Consider the following 15,388-nt stretch of genomic DNA (forward strand, 5'->3'; position numbering starts at 1 on the left):
GAAGATGAAACCCATTTATAGGAACATTTTTGCAAAAGCATCAAAGTACACCCAGAACTGTCTGTACATAACAAAAGACTTTAAAATGACCACGGTTGAAGATTTGATGAAAGTTTATAATAATGCAATTGACAAGGAAATTTAGTTATTTCTGAGATATACATTTTAAAGTAATAACTAGAATTATGACTTATAACATTATACCAGAACATATAAGATTTTTAGAAATTTCATGTAATGTCTGAAACACTATATTAACATATTTCCATACAAATAACCCAAAGAAAGTTTAGTATTAGTTGTTTTGTTTGTTTGTTTGTTTATACTGCAGGTTCTTATTAATCATCAATTTTATACACATCAGTGTATACATGTCAATCCCAATCGCCCAATTCAGCACACCACCATCCCCACCCCACTGCGGTTTTCCCCCTTGGTGTCCATACATTTGTTCTCTACATCTGTGTCTCAACTTCTGCCCTGCAAACTAGTTCATCTGTACCATTTTTCTAGGTTCCATATACATGCATTAATATATGATATTTGTTTTTCTCTTTCTGACTTTGTTTTTTTTTGATGTTGAGCTGCATGAGCTGTTTGTGTATTTTGGAGATTAATCTCTTGTCAGTTGCTTCATTTGCAAATATCTTCTCCCATTCTGAGGGTTGTCTTTTCATCTTGTTTATGGTTTCCTTTGCTGTGCAAAAGCTTTTAAGTTTAATTTGGTCCCATTTGTTTATTTTTGTTTTTATTTTCATTACTCTAGGAGTGGGTCAAAAAAAGATCTTGCTGTGATTTATGTAACTAAAGTCATTTTAAAATTAGTTTTTCGGGCTTCCCTGGTGGCGCAGTGGTTGAGAGTCCGCCTGCCGATGCAGGGGACACGGGTTCGTGCCCAGTCTGGGAAGATCCCATATGCCGTGGAGTGGCTGGGCCCGTGAGCCATGGCCGCTGAGCCTGCATGTCTGGAGCCTGTGCTCCGCAATGAGAGAGGCCACAAGAGTGAGAGGCCTGCGTACAGCAAAAAGAAAAAAAAAAAAAAATTAGTTTTTTGTAGAGGTGTAGATACCACCCAAATATTCCAGAAAAATTTTATTAAATAGAGAAAGCCATGGTGCCTGCCCCTTATGTCTTTTATGTTCTGCCTTTAGCCCCCCTGTAATTCTTTCCTATAGTAATATGTATGTGATATCTGGAGTTACAACACCATTTTGCAACCAAGATTAAGAAAGTCCCATGAAAAAGTTTGCACAGCAGGAAGATTGAAGGAGCCTGGGTCCTGGTTACATCCTTGAGCAGATGCACTAGCCCTGGGCTGCCTACCTTTGGAGCTGTTATTATATGAGAAAAAATAAATTAAGGTACTGGTTGTCAGGTTTTCTTTTACTTGCAGCTTAAGTCTTTCTAATACTCTAATTCTTCCTTGTTCATTCAGACGCCCACCCTGGAACAAATCCACAATGGCTGGGGTAGGAGATAGGATCATGTTAGAACACAGGGTACCTCCCCCTATAATTAGTGTTGGAGAGAATGAGTGGTGAGTGTGGGATGTCATTTCTAGAAAAAGGGAAATATGGTAAGCAAACAATAGCATAAATGCCCGATTTAGAGAGAAATTTTCGAAGATTATCCCAGTATTGAGCCTGTGGATCTAAGATTAACAAAAATATGAAATTCAGCAAGAAGAACTAGCAAGTATAGGGGGGACAGGAGGTAGTCACTTTGATCCAGACAGTTGTTAAAAGAGTTGTTTCCACCAGTTTAGCCAAAGCTCTCCAGAAGTCCATTTGCCTGGACACAGCAGTTTCCTGGCCACCTACCCCTTCACTATACAATGCTCTCAACATCCATTCTAGGAGGCTTAAGAATATCATGGGTCAACTGAAAGGTGTGTGGGGGGAATCATTTGGGAAAATGTTAGGGACAAAGTGTTGGGATATATGCAGGTGTCCCTTCTGTTAGGCAATCAAGGAACAATGGGCATTGGGCTGCTGTTGAGTAATCCTCACCAGACAGAAATAAGAATGACATTTAACATTGCTCCTGGGTACCTGCCTCCATGATGATTTCGTGACACTAGCAACCAATGGTATTTGCAGAAGAGATGCAAAGCTGCTCCCATTCAAGTCATGGAGAATTCATCTGATTTGGTGGACTAGAATACTCTCCTGGAAAATACACATTGAAAACCTTTTAACTTAAACCCATATCAACATCTTACTAAGCTTAGGAGTCAAGAATTTGTTTCCTTTGTTCTCTGTATCTAACTAGAGTGACATTTTCTCCGATGTCTAACTGTTTAGCTAGGACCAGAACTTGCTTCTAGAAATGATGGTGTTGAATGAATGCAGAAGGAAGGGAAGCACATTTAAAATACTGTCTCTTATTGCAGACACATTGAATTTAAGATGCTGGTGGGCTGTGTAAATCAAAATGTGGGTCCAGAAAGGGGTAAGAACTGGAAGGGTAGATTTGTGAGATACCCACAGCTGGAATGATGAAAAGTTCACAGAAGAACTTTTAGAACAAAAGGGTTCAAAGTCCGAAGACAGAGCACAAGACACATTTAATGACAAAAGAAACAAGAAGTCTTGGGACCTTTGGTGCTATGTTCCAGAGGCATGGGGTGGGGGGCATCAAGGAGGAGAGTGTGGCCAGTGGACAGAAAGCTGCACTTTCTGATCAGAGAACTTAAGTGCTGAGTACCAGATACTAGAAATTATGAAGTCACTGGATGTCTTTGAGACAAAAGCTTCAGAGAACCAGATGAGGTGGCAGGTAATTTAAAAGAATATATAGAACAATAGTAGCTCAGGGTGGGCAGTTATAAGATGAATCTTTTGTCTGAGTTGGAAGACTTGAGCATGTTTTTGTTTTTTGTTTGTGTGTTTTTTGCTGAGAGGAGTGAGGCAACAGAGAGAACTAAAAATGCAAGAACTTGCACCGCTAGGAGACCCCGTGACCAGACCCAAGTTTTAATTCCTTTGCTCCTTTTCCCAAATTGAACCATTCAGCCTCCATTCAGAGAGCACAAAGGTCAAGGAGAATGGGAATGAGGATTGGGTGAAAGGATTAAACACTTTTGGTCCTGATATATGTACCTTCAAGGGACCAGGCTTTCTTGCTCCAAATAGTTGGTCCTACCCTCACCCTCATTCTAACCAGTTCCCAGGCAGCCTTAATGTCCTAGCCTCAACTGTAACCGAAGGGTTATGAGAACTTTGTGGGGTAACTATTCTTGGTCAAACTGAATCCTGGTCATTCATTCTTCCTATAGACACTTATTTATCACTTTCTATGTGCTATGTTCAAAACAACCCCATAATTTTTTTTTCTCCCGTTGTGGAGCACAGGCTCCGGACGCGCAGGCTCAGCGGCTATGACTCACGGGCCCAGCCGCTCCGCGGCACGTGGGATCCTCCCGGACCGGGGCACAAACCCGCGTCCCCTGCATCGGCAGGCGGACTCTCAACCACTGCGCCACCAGGGAAGCCCAGATGTAACCACTCTTATTACCCTCACATGATGAATCAGGAAACTGAAGTTTAGGTTTAGACAGGGACCAAGTGTAGACCTTGTTTCTAAGGCTGTCTTAACATTACTGCACTGTTCTTCATCTGACCCAGAGTCACTGTCCACTAAAACAATGAAACCAATATTTTCTAAATACCTGCACCTTATTAGGAACTTCAGAGTATGCAAGGGAGCTAATACCCTCCTCCCACCCTCCTAGAAAGAGATTCCATTTGAGCCACCAGATAACCTCTTTAAATGAAATACCACACAGGCAGTCCCCATTCTGCATGGTACTTTGGGATCATAAAAATGATCATGCACACAGAAGCCAGAAAAATCAATCTGAATAATCAATGTGAAAAAACTGATTGTTTTGTGATCTTTAAAAATGTTTTGTCAAAACATTAAAGATTTAGTTACTGTAAGTTATAAATGAAAAAATATCAAAACTAGTAGTTATTTAGTACAATGCAATTTAAAGCATTAGAAACATTCAGAATAAAGTGTTTTATTTCTTTGCACTTATCAAGAATAGTTTCAACAGTGCTTGCATTTTTTGTTGTATATCTTTATGATATGGAACGAGCATTTTTTCTATGCCTTGGTGAATTGTCAGCCTCCTTTCTAAGTTTGGATTAGCTTCCAATATTTTATCCTTTGTGCTTTCAGTGTGCTTTCAGTGTTGTGAAATATTCCAAGAATTCCTTTAATGTGAAGGTTTTTTGTTTGTTTATTTGTTTACCAGCATAACTTCCTCTGGCACATCTTTAGCTGGCTTGTCATAACCACTTTCCTCAGTTATGTCAATAAGTACTAAGTTCCTGTGATGCTTAATTTTATGTTTCAACTTGGTTGGGCCATCGTGTCCAGATATTTGGTCAAATTTTGAACTGCAATATCAGCTTTCACCTCGGTCTCCAGTGTACTGGTTCACTATGCAGATTTTGGACTTGCCAACCTCCATAGTCATGGGAGCCAATTCCTTAAAATAAGTCTCTCACTATTATATATAAACATATCCTATTGGTTCTGTTTCTCTGGAGAATGCTAACACAGTTCCTCTGGCTAAATATCTCTCTCAGTGGTGGTGATGACATTTCCATGGTCAGCTTTTTCTAAATCTATTTATATTCAATTAGAATTTCACTTTTTGTCGCTTTACTACACTTTCGTCTCTATTGTCCAATTACCTCTTTCAGTATCATTTTTGTAAAATGTCACATGAATTTATTACTGTTAGACAAAGAAGCACAAAGTTACCCACTTTGCTCTCGGTATGTAGTGTGTATATGTTAATTCCAACCTCCTAATTTATCCTCCCCACTGCCACATTTTTCCCCTTTGGTAACCATAAGTTTGTTTTCAAAGGCTGTGAGTCTGTTTCCATTTTTAAGTAAGTTCATTTGTATCATTTTCTTTAAATTCCACATATAAGTGATATAATTGGTATTTGTCTTTCTCTGTGTGACTTAATTCACTTAGTATGATAACCCCTAGGTCCATCCATGTTGCTGCAAATGGCATTATTTCATTCTTTTTTACAGCTGAGTAATATTCCACTGTATATATGTACCACATCTTCTTTATCCATTCCTCTGTCGATGGACATTTAGGTTGCTACAAACAGTCTTTCAAAAAAAGTAATGTGATTGGTCAGTGAATATCATGTGCACCTGTTATTTATGTAGCGATTTGTGGACTGAAGAGCTAGCACAAAGTTTGTGCTTTATTTTTTATTTTTTTAACATCTTTATTGGAGTATAATTGCTTTACAGTGGTGTGTTAGTTTCTGCTGTATAACAAAGTGAATCAGCTATACATATACATATATCCCCATATCTCCTCCCTCTTGCATCTCCCTCCCACCCTGCCTATCCCACCCTTCCAGGTGGTCACAATGCACCGAGCTGATCTCCCTGGACTATGCGGCTTGCACTTTACATATCCATCTTTATCTCTATCTACCGTGTGTGTGTGTGTGTGTGTGTGTGTGTGTGTGTGTGGTAACTGAATTTGAACTATGTTTTTGGGGAGCTGGTGATATTTAACTAAACCATGGTAACTAACTGAAATTTGTGCATATTGAGGTCATGTAATTCAAGGACTGCCTGTATTTACTTTTGAATTGATTGTCTAGGTCCATAATTAATAAATCTCTACCATGAAGGGCAATAAAGCAAAGAAAACAGGTTCTCAGCTGAATCAGCAGCATCTCTGTAAAAATTCTACCATTTCATTAACTGTCATTCTTGAAATACCTGATACTTTTTTTTCTTGCCTATTTTCTGTGAATAACTGGCTGCTTATAGAATCACATAAAAATGTTCAAATATTGAAAGTGGTTTGTGGCAAAGACAACTATTTGTCCACTGAAAATCCATTCTCCTCTTCTTCCTTTAATTATGGTACTCCAGGTTTTAGTGGGGCATATAGCTGCCTCACTGAAGACTACATTCCCACCCTCTCTTGAAGCTTATGGCCAAATTCTGGTCTATAGGATGTGAGCAAAACTGTTGTATGCCATTTCTGGGTTTGTCCTTAAAAGGAAGGACTGTGTTCTTCCCTGGTCTTTTCTCCATTGGCTGGGATACAGATGTAAGAGCAGGAAGTGGAGCAGTTATTTTGAACCCAAAATGGAATCTGTGTTGAGAGTAGATGTCAGGGCTACTACCTCTGGACAGTTATATCGAAGAGAATAAACTTCAATCTTGTTTTAGCCACTACATTTTGGGGTCTTTTTGTTACAGACATTTAACTCTAACCTAAAAAAAATCCATGGATGGTTTCCTGTTTGAGAATAAGCTATAGCCTAACATAGTAATACAGGGGATTTATATATATCACACTAAATAGTTAATTGATTCTCCTCCCTTCCATTCCTAACTGAAAGAGGATAAGAAAAAAAAAACAGAAGGCTCTAAGTATAATCTCCTTCTGAGAGAATAAATTGAGCAGAACCTACTGAAGACAATTAATGATATAATGAAGCCACCACAGATAGGATGAGTAAAATCTGCCACTCCACAACGTGGATTTGATGTTCCACATTTATCAGTTACTGTGCACTAAGGCTATGAGCCTCTATTCCTAGTAACCAGACGTGCTGGTACGGAGGCTTCCAATAATTAAATCGAATTCCCAGGAACTGCTGAGGTCTGATGAGAGACAGTTACTGGCAATATTTACATAACTTTTGTGACAAAATAAATTTAATGTAGTGTCAATCAGTTAAGTCATTGACATGGAAATAATTTACCCTGATACAGTTCTTAAAATTTGTACATCATGGGGGCTTCCCTGGTGGCGCAGTGGTTGAGGATCTGCCTGCCAATGCAGGGGACATGGGTTCGAGCCCTGGTCTGGGAAGATCCCACGTGCCGCGGAGCAACTAGGCCCGTGAGCCACAACTACTGAGCCTGAGCGTCTGGAGCTTGTGCTCCGCAACAAGAGAGGCCACGACAGTGAGAGGCCCGCGCACTGCGATGAAGAGTGGCCCCCACTCGCCGCAACTAGAGAAAGCCCTCGCACAGAAACGAAGACCCAAAACAGCCAAAAAAATAAATTAATAAATTAAAAAAAATTTGTACATCATGAAATATGGCTCTTTGGTAAGGAACTGATAAAAGATCTGATTCATCAACACCAACAAACGTGTAATACTCGTGTATATACACTAGAGGGCACTCACCTTCTACTATTTTCTATTTGAGCAACATTTACCATAATGGCTTTCAAACAAGTGTATAGAAGAATCACCTTGGGAATCTTTTTTTTTTTTTTTTCACCTTGGGAATCTTATTTGAAAAGTATACCCTTAGGTTGTGAAGGAGCCTGTGAATCTGCATTTTAGTAAGAGGCTATAAGGGAGCATGGTTAAGAGGATGGCTCGTGAAGCCTGACCGCCAGCGTTTGAAACCTGGCTTTGCTGCTTACGAACTCGGACAATTATTTAACCTCTCTGTGCCTCGGTTTCCTCATCCATCAGATGAAGTTAGAAACAGCACCTACCTCTTATGGTTGTTGTAATGATTAAAAGAGTTAACCTAGAACATACAGCCTAATGTCTGGCAATAAATATTCACTCTATTATTAGAAGTTTTTTGGGGGTTTGTTTTTGGTTTGTTTTGTTTCATTTGGTTGGTTGTTTTGGTTTAAACAAAGAGTTTTATTTGGGCAGACCTGGGGACTGGGAGGGCCTGCACATAAAAGAAGGTGTTGGGTCTCTTGGTGGTGAAGCATGGCTTGTGCTGACAATGCAGGACCTGGTGGGGCAGCCGGAAGTTGATCTTGGAGTCATGGAATTGCTTGACTGATGGTGGGGGACATCTGCTGGCTGTGATCTCCTCCACCTTCATGATCTGGATCGAGTGGGCCCAGGTGCGGGGCCGGGCGCCCACGTCGTGGTCTGCAGGGCTCAGGAGGGGACAGGGTGAATTGTACATCCTCCCAAACCTCCCATCACGTGGGGGGGAGGTGGGCACTTGGGGACCCGGTGGTCACAGCATCTGGTCCCAGCAGGCACTGGCTACCACGGATGTAGACCCTCCAAATTCACTTTGAGAGGCATGACCGCAGCCCCCAAAGGCAACGAGATCCACTTGCTGGTAGCACCTCTGTTTAAATTGTTGCTATATGAAACAGCAGTTCTTGGGGCTAGGGCCTTAGAAGTGTTTAATAAAGATGCTCATTGATTTTGTTTCAAAGAGACTTGAGAACCATGCTTGAGAAACACAGGACTCTTTTTAAAAGAAAAAAGAAGATATTTTCAACATTCTACCCAGCTGGGCTGAGATTTCAGGCTTTAACCTCTGCTAGAGTGAAAACGGAATGGCAGGAACCAAAGGTACAGGGTGGAGAACGGAGCAGGATGAAGCTGGTCTTCGTATGTTTTTCCAGAGAGTTTGTATTTTATTCAGAAGTCAGTGGAAATTCATCTAAGACATTGAGGCAGAAGATGGCATAATCAGATTGATATTTGAGATAGATCACTCTGCAAGTGGAGTGGGGGATGGAGAGTGAGTGGTGATGCTGAGGCAGATAGATAGGGGAGCTCAGGTAGATGCAGAGCTGCTACTTTTCCATCCTACGGAATGGTCTCCAGAAAGCATTACAATTATTTACATTAGTGATTCCAGTATTAATAATTTGAAGCTTATAAATGCTTTCTTCTTAGTTCAAAATAGAGTGGAGTTTGTAATGAAGCACTCTGCCCCAACCCTACCCTATGATTTATACACACTATAGAATATACAGTACCTGGCAGGCATCCTTCCTGGGTTTTTTTTTTTTTAATTAATTAATTAATTAATTTATGGCTGTGTTGGGTCTTCATTTCTGTGCAAGGGCTTTCTCTAGTTGTGGCAAGCAGGGGCCACTCTTCATTGCACACGCAGGCTCAGTAGTTGTGGCTCACGGGCCCAGTTGCTCTGCAGCATGTGGGATCTTCCCAGACCAGGGCTCGAACCCATGTCCCCTGCATTGGCAGGCAGATTCTCAACCACTGAGTCACCAGGGAAGCCCTTCCCTAGGTTTTGAGGCAGTCACCAACTGCCTCACAACACCAGAGGCTGTAAAAGGGGCACATTCTGCATCCTGACTCGTGATACTGTAGAGGTTGGGGTAGATTTCCAGTAGCCGTGGCAGCTTTAAAGTGTCTGACGCAAAAGGTTTAAAATAAACTTCAGTTCTGCTCTATCACTTCCCCAGCCAGAATGGGAGGAGCTGCCAGTGGGGTGGGAGGAGTGTAGGAGGAGGGGAAGGCTGAAGTCACACTCTCCTTATTGGCTTTACCTAAAATTCACCAACACTGTTCTGCTACCGTCAAATTAGCAGAGTCAACAGTGCTAGGGAAAATAGCTACATGAGTCTTTTCTCTAGTTCCTGAGGAGGGGCTATAAACGATTTTATGAGAAAAGAATCCATCCCTGGAGCCCTCTCTGACAGGATCAGTTCCTACTTGTGCACTCAGCCAAGCCTTATATATCACCCACATACCTTGTCACTAAATTCCTTAGAAACATATCTGTTTCTAAGTCTCTGAAAACATGCAAAATGTAAATAGATAAAACAGCTCTTCCCTCTGTTGTTCAGATTGCAGAATCATAGGTTATTATCTTAGACTGCTTAGAGCTAGAAAGCACCTAATCCAATGGTTTTCAAATTTGTTTTAGTATCAGATCCCTTCAAATGAAATCCTGTCAAGTTCAATTAATATGTTCAATTAATTGAACATTAATATGTGAACAGAAAGCAGAGCTACTTCTATTTCTATCTGGGCAATGCCTCTCTCTGTGTTTGTCACACCTCCAACACCCTACTGTGTGAATTAATTCTTTGAACACCCGGGACTTAGAGGAGCAAAGTCTGATTTGGAGCAAAGTCATGATTAAACAATTTCTTCCATTTTACAGAGGACAAATATGAGTCCCAGAGAGTTAGTAATTATTTGAGTAGAGTGTAAAATCAACAGGGGGATGCAAAGAAATAAAATCAAAGGTTATTGTTCAAATGCATGATAGAGAATAGAGTTTGGAAAGGATTTTCTTAATGGTTTCTTCAGAGTTGGATCAATGAGTCAAGAAAAACATGATAAATTGCAATGTGTGAGGGGCAAGAAGAAGGTTTAATTTAGATCTAGAGAAGGATTTCAATAGAAAGAGATGCAAACTTTGGAACGTTGAAATCTCTGGCCCAGAATTTGTTCAATGTGGCAAAGCTGCATACCTGTCTACAGAGAATCAAAGCCAGCTTTTAATTAAAGTCCTGCATTGTGGTGGAGACCTTCAGCCCTATCAGCCATTAGTCATCATCATCCTTGGCATTATCAAATATCCATTACAGGTCTTTACAAGTTTAACCCAGAGGTCCTTTTTCCACTCGACATGGTTTGTGCAGATCAACAGTTTAGACAGACAACAACATGGTAATTTCCTGAAGATTCGTAGGAGAAAAACTACTCAGTTCCAACCTTTCTTGCCTTTGTTTCTGCATTCAAAATCAAACTCAAAACTTGCCTGGTCCAGGAAATGTCTACCCACCTGACTTGGTTCATTACTGTGCTCAGCACTTCCGTTTTTAACTTACCTTGCTGAACCTCTGTTCCTCACCTGTAAAGTAGAGATAATAAGAAAGATTTCTTACTGGGCTTATATGAATAAACGGAAATAAAATACATTAGCCATTTAGCACAGTGCCTGGCACATAGCAATTATATTAAAACTGTTAGTTTCAGCATGAATATCTGAAAAACCAAGGTCAAATTAATAAAAATTAGAAAGAGGTTAAATTTCTCTTTAGGTATCTTTTCACTTAGAATCCACTCTAATTTCTGGGCTCTGTTATTTTTTATTTTTTCTCTTTTCCCCTTTCTTTCTTTTTATTCTGGAATAATAATGATCAACTTTCATTAGTGTAGAGGTTAACTGATGATAGGAATCAAAGCAGAGAATAAATTAGATACCCTATTCAATACTGTAGTTTGCCTTTAGTTACAAACTTTTTAGAATTGCATTCCCTTAGACAGCAGAGGTGTTTGTTTCCCATGCCTCTTTCATCTCTAAATGGTTAGAGAACATCTGTTTTTTTTTTTTTTAGAACATCTGTTTTTAGTTAATACATTCTATAGTGTTGGACAAGGTAAGTATCTCTGGAAATAAGCATGTGGTCAATCCAGACCAGCTGAAATTAACCCACACTATTCAAGTGGAAATTCTAGAACTGAAAAGTTCAATAGCTGAAATGAAAAATTCAATGTATAGGCTTAACAACAGATTGAATATTTCAGAAGAAAGGGTTATTGAACTTGAAGACAAATCAATAGAAATTATTCAACCTGAATAACAGAAAAGTGAATAATAAGAAAGAACGGCAAAAGAAGTTCCACGCGGGAAGCTGATAGCAATACAAGCCTATCTAAGAAATAAGAAAAATCTCAGATAAACAACCTAAACATACACCTAAAGGAACTAAAAAAGAAGGACAAACAAAACTCAGTTGAGAATATGTTTCCTTTAAATCCAAAGATTACCACAGAATTCACCACTGTAACAGAATAAAGGAGAAAAGTCATAAGATCAACTAAACAGGTGATGATAAAGATATTTGACCAACTTCAACATTTATTCATGGTTTAAAAAAAACTCTTTAGCAGAAACTAACACAACATTGTAAAGCAGCTATACTCCAAAATTAATTCAAGAAAAGAAACTCTTTGGTATAGCCACAATGGGAAATAATTCAGCACTTCCTTATAAAACTAAACATGAAAACACCATATGACCCAGCACTTTGAACTCATGGACATTTATCCCAGAGAAGTGAAACTTACGTTCACACAAAAATCTATACATAAATTTTCATAGGAGTTTTATTCATAATAGCCAAAAACTGAAACAACCCAGATGTCCTTCAATAGGTGAATGTTTAAACAAAGTGGGCTATATCCTTACTATGGAAAACTATTCAGCAGTAAAAAGGAATGGACTCTTTATATGTCAAAAAACTTGGACGAATCTCCAGGGAATTATGCTGAGTAGAAAAAATCAATTCCTAAAGATTGCATAGTACATAATCTCTTTGATTTATATAAAATGTTTAAAATTTTTTTTTTTTAGAAATAAGGAACAGATTAGTGCCTACCAGGAGTTAGGAATAGTAGGCAGGGAGAGGAAAGAAATGTGCTTATAAAAGGGCAACATGAGGAATCCGTATGGTGATGGAAACGTTCTGTATCTTGACTATGGTCAACTTACACATGAGATAAAATTGTATAGAACTAAATACACATGAGTGTAAGTAAAACCAGAGAAGTCTGAATAAGATTGTTGGATTGTAATGTCAAGGTCTTGATTGTAACATTACACTGTATCTCTGCAAGATGGCACCACTGGAAGAACCTGGGTAAATGGTACAGACTCTCTCTGTATTATGTCTTACAACTGCATGTTAATCTACAAATTATCTCAAAATAAAAGGTGTAATTTAAAAAACCACTCCTAACAACCTAGTAATAGATGAGAACTTCCAAATCTGATCAAAAGTAGTTCTAAAAAGCATATAACAAACCTTATACTTCTTGGGGAGATAGGTTTCTATTTTAAAAAGTAAATTTTAAAATGTTATCCATTAGTCTAGATTTCTTAGAGGAAAGCGGGATGGGAAAAACTGATCTCGGAGAGTGAGCAGTGAGTGGTGCCTTGAAGCGAGATCTTAGCTCCCTGCCCAAGAACTGAACCTGGGTAGCCTGGATGAAAACCAGGAATCCTAGCCACCAGTCCACCAGGGTCTAGAAGCTAAAAGCAAAATTCCCCTGGCCCTTGCCCCCATTGAAAAATGCATTTCTCAAGGAGGCAAACATGTAAAAACAGGTACATTATTAGAGGCGCAGCACAAGTGGGAGAGCACACAGAGAAACTGTTTAGTTAAGAAAGAAGTGAGGCAGAGATACACACCCAGAGAGAAAGGGGTGTGGGCATCCTCCCTAATGAAGAGGAGGACAGTAAAGAGGTGTCTAACTCACTTATATAGGGCAGTTCCTCCAGGTCTTTTTTTTAACTTTGGCCAATTATCTGGTTTCTTTTCCCACACCTGACCTTCCCTAGGCACCTCCCCAACATGCGTGCACAACTTTTTTCCAAGATGGATTCCAGTCCAGAGGTCTATGGGGGGGCTTGGCATCACTTATTATGGGGTGGTGCCCCTCCTTTTTGACCCCCAAGGAGCCTTTCTGCACATGTGCAGTGTCTCCCTTGCCCCAAGGACGGGAAATATGTGACCTATTGATCTTTCCTCAAACAGGGTTTAGCCTCTCTCTGTCCCCGCAGTGACTGTTATCTTAAAGTGTCCATAGTCCAGCTATTTACCCTGTCCCTGTTGTTTTTTTCCTATCTCGAAGTGCAAATGGGAGGCTGGTTGTAAATATTTAGCCTAGAGCCCACCTGCCTCATTCCTCAGGAAAAGTTAACAGGAGGCTAGTTGTAAATGCCTAGCCTTGGAGCCTATCTATCTCCTGCCTCAAAACCAAAGGCCTAAAGAATGTTTTAAAATACTTTTCTTCCCCACAAAATGTGTTTAAGATCATATTCCCATCATTGCCAGCCAGCATTTTAGCCCTTGCCAATGAACTTCACAGATCACAGAAACCCACCCTTCATAACCCTTCTCCCAACACCTGAGCCTAATCCCTGCACGACCCTCTCCCAGCTGAAAGACTTGTTCGTGTTGGCTGTTACTTTAGCAGTCGCATTCCAGCCACTGAATCATATTAAGCTGAAATCAAAACCAAACACATATTCCTCTAAGAAACAGCCAAGGCTTCCATGCTAAATACCAAGCATTTCTCCCCAGCAGTCCAGGAGTTCTAGCACTTTAAGATGTTGACCAAGTATTGTCCAGACTACAGGTCACTGCTTAGAAGTTTTTGTTGCTGCTGCTGCTGTTGATGGTGGTGGTGATGCTGTGTGTGTGTGTTTTCAAAACCAATGTAGAAAAGTTCATGCAATAGTCTGCTTTCATTTTAAGAAAAATGATTACAGTATAATTTGTATAATAAAGTCTCTTCTGAGAGATTACAATTTCCCTTCTGTTGGATGATGGCCAGGTTGTTTTGGGTGGGCAAGGGGAATATTCAAAAGTAGTATTCATGCTTTTTCAATGAAACATGCATTTAAATGAAACACGCATTTAAATGAACCACAAATCAACATGTCAGTTGAAGCTATGGAACTGGCTACTACAGTGACTTTATTTATTTTTTTTAATTTTAAAAAATTTTACATTGGAGTATAGTTGATTAACAATGTTGTGTTTGTTTCAGGTGTACTGCAAAGTGATTCAGTTATACATATACATGTATCTATTCTTTTTTGAGTTCGTTTCCCATTTAGGTTATTATAGAATGTTGGGCAGAGTTCCCTGTGCTATACAGTAGGTCCTTGTTGGTTATCTGTTTTAAATATAGCAGTGTGTACATGTCAATCCCAAACTCCCAAGGTTTTGGTGCTTGTGATAATGTCTTCAGAGAAATTATGCAGTCTAAAACACTAATGTATTCCTACTCTTGTGTATTTAATTTTCTATGAAATATATTTATGTGCATATCCATTATCATATCAATCACAATGCCTGCTTGTTGTTATTTCCTTGAGCCTATTAAAGTAAATGATTTATGTTTTCCCTAGAAGTTCATATACAGTGTTTTTTTGTTCACTCATAAAAACCATATTTATTTTGAAAGCTATAATTTCACATACTTATACTAGAATTATATATAATAAAGTCCCAGCCTGTAGAGAACAAGTTAGAAAATAAATAGGCATACCTGAAGTAGAAAACAAATAGGCATACCTGAAGAAACAAAGAACAAATTTCAAATATCTTATATTGTACACAGGATTATTTGCTATTTATCAAATTTTATATTTTGTTTAATATTTTTTCATTTTTTTCCATAAAAAAGAGTCCATAGTATAGTTAAATTTTTTGTTTGTTTGTTTTTTTGGGTACGCCCGCCATGGCTCACGGGCCCAGCTGCTCCGCGGCATGTGGGATCTTCCCGGACCGGGGCTCGAACCCACGTCCCCTGCATCGGCAGGCGGACTCTCAACCACTGCGCAACCAGGGAAGCCCTAGTTAAATGTGTTTTAAATGTTTGTATCCTTATAGGTCTTTTCATATTCTTACATAAATAAATCACAAAAGGAAAGTATTTATTTGAATACAATGAGATGATTGGCACATTAGAAAAAGCCTTGATTTTCGGAGTCAAACAGAGATGAGTTCAAAATTCAGACTTTGCTACTAATTAGCTGTGTGATTGTAGGTGGGTGACTTGACCTCTCTTAGACCTTGCTTTTTACCTCCCTAAGAAGGAATA

At 39.4% G+C, this 15,388-nt stretch overlaps 1 long non-coding RNA gene and 1 other non-coding gene across 2 annotated transcripts; both read right to left on the minus strand.

The window, feature by feature from the left end:
- Positions 1 to 960: 960 nt before the first annotated feature.
- Positions 961 to 14,913, minus strand: LOC114890511. Its single transcript, XR_003792305.1, has 4 exons — positions 14,834 to 14,913; positions 10,600 to 10,622; positions 2,052 to 2,168; positions 961 to 1,011 (listed from the first exon to the last, which is right to left on the minus strand). It is a non-coding gene; the product is annotated as an uncharacterized LOC114890511 (long non-coding RNA).
- LOC114891354 lies at positions 8,049 to 8,180 on the minus strand. Its single transcript, XR_003792466.1, has one exon. It is a non-coding gene; the product is annotated as a small nucleolar RNA SNORA68 (small nucleolar RNA).
- Positions 14,914 to 15,388: the final 475 nt, after the last annotated feature.

Source organism: Monodon monoceros, unplaced genomic scaffold, assembly GCF_005190385.1.
Source record: "Monodon monoceros isolate NGI ecotype Baffin Bay Population unplaced genomic scaffold, NGI_Narwhal_1 Super_Scaffold_11, whole genome shotgun sequence".
Lineage (NCBI taxonomy): Eukaryota > Metazoa > Chordata > Mammalia > Artiodactyla > Monodontidae > Monodon > Monodon monoceros.